This window comes from Tenrec ecaudatus, chromosome 15 (genome assembly GCF_050624435.1).
Source record: "Tenrec ecaudatus isolate mTenEca1 chromosome 15, mTenEca1.hap1, whole genome shotgun sequence".
NCBI lineage: Eukaryota > Metazoa > Chordata > Mammalia > Afrosoricida > Tenrecidae > Tenrec > Tenrec ecaudatus.
The window spans coordinates 37,941,007-37,942,767 of NC_134544.1; the positions used below are offsets into that span (position 1 = coordinate 37,941,007).

Below are 1,761 nucleotides of genomic sequence, written 5' to 3' on the forward strand. Positions count from 1 at the left end.
ATCACTATCAGTAGTCTTTTTCTTTCAGTGGACTAAATCTGAAGTTGTTTTAGCCATCTCAGCTTAGGATCTTCTATGCATTGTATATCTTCTTATTCCTGTCTTTTAAAACATCTGTGTACCTAATTTTAAACCTATTTGAGGCGCAATTTATTTTATACGGCATGTCTTTGAGTCTTGGATTTTTACCCAATCTCACCATCTGTTTGTTGATCGAAGTGTGGCATGTCTAGTAAGCACAGGACTATTAACTGCAAGGTTGGGGATTCAAACCCAGCAGCCACTCCACAGAAACAAAATGACGCTATCTGCTTCCCTGAAGATTTACCAGTCTCAAAAACCCTATTTATGGTTTCTATGAAGTTGCCTAGATGCAATGAATTTGCTTTTGGTATATGGCAATAGGTTGGATTTTTACGTGCCTTTTTTCTGAGGATTCCACATGGGCTCTTAACCACAAGATTAGCAGTTTGAACACACTAACTGCTCTGTGGGAGAAAGATGAGGCTTTCGATTCCCATGAAACTTTACAGTCTCAGAAATCCACAAGGGGCAGTTCTACCTGTGCCGACAGAGTCACAATGAGTCATAACTGGCGTGTTGATAGTGAGAGTTTTTAGTTTGTCTTTCACTCATTTAGGAGTTCTGTTTGAATGAATTGAATATTTTATTAATATTTGAGTGCTATTTTTTATCTTGAATTTTTATTTGGTTTCTTTAGAGCCACAGGTCTTAGACTATTTCTTCTAGTACTAAAAAGCAAATATTTTGGACTTTGTGGCTGCACTTATTTTCTAGAGCCTATTTTCTGGTTTTCTAATTATCTAAAAAGAATTTTAAATTAAAAAAATCTTTCTTAATTCATAGGATACAGGGAAAAATAAGTAGTGAATTAGATTTGGTTTGTTTGGAAATTCAGTGATTTCTTCCCTGGTTTGAAGACACAGTGATGGAAGTAATTCTGGGGCTCCAGGGCAACAGTTATTGCTTCATTTAGTTGTGCAAATTACACTTTTATTAGTTTCTGACTTTCATATACCTGATAAGAAAAGAGTCAATATTCATATTTTCCTATTTAAATAATGAGTTTTTACTTTATCTTATTTTTTTTAACTCAGTCTGTTGTCTTTTCTTCGGGGTGGGGGAGTTTTAACAATTTGACAATGATGTACATATGCATGCTTTTCTTTGTATTTATCCTTTGTGGTTTCTCTCTTTTTCTAAAGTCTTGAAGTCATTTTTTTTCCTTTAAATGCAGAGGAGAGCGCAGACGCATTCCCCTGCTGCCAAAAAATCATGCAGTCGTGTTTCCCACATTTGGGGAAATCGCTGGGGTCAGCACATCCGGAGTGCAATGGGTGTGCCACGCCCTGGGAAAACAACCATTGTGATCATGGTATCTCCCCTGCCAGGTAAGAATGAAGTCAATAGTTTTAAGGAAAAGTTTAAGACATTGTGCTCTGACTTCTAACTTCATTCCTTCCTTAGTTTTATGGTTACTTTTCCCCTTTCCTTCTGGGACACCGATGACGTGTATTAGGTGGCTTGATATTGTTCCAGCCCGCGTGGAGGCTGTGTTCATTTTTCTTAAATTTTCAGTATTATGGGGGATGGTGTTCTTTTGACTGAGTAATTTATTTTGTTCTGTCTTCAAGTTTACTGATTTTTCTGCTATGTCCAACCAACCTAAGTATTTATTTCTTGAGATTTTTCATATCTTTTTTTTCTAGGAAGTTCAGTTGCTGGCACACCACATTTAAG

The 1,761-nt window shown here is 36.6% G+C and overlaps 1 non-coding gene across 1 annotated transcript; it reads right to left on the reverse strand.

The window, feature by feature from the left end:
- Positions 1 to 1,255: 1,255 nt before the first annotated feature.
- LOC142428205 (U1 spliceosomal RNA) lies at positions 1,256 to 1,420 on the reverse strand. Its single transcript, XR_012780175.1, has one exon. It is a non-coding gene; the product is annotated as a U1 spliceosomal RNA (small nuclear RNA).
- Between the last annotated feature and the right edge of the window lie 341 nt (positions 1,421 to 1,761).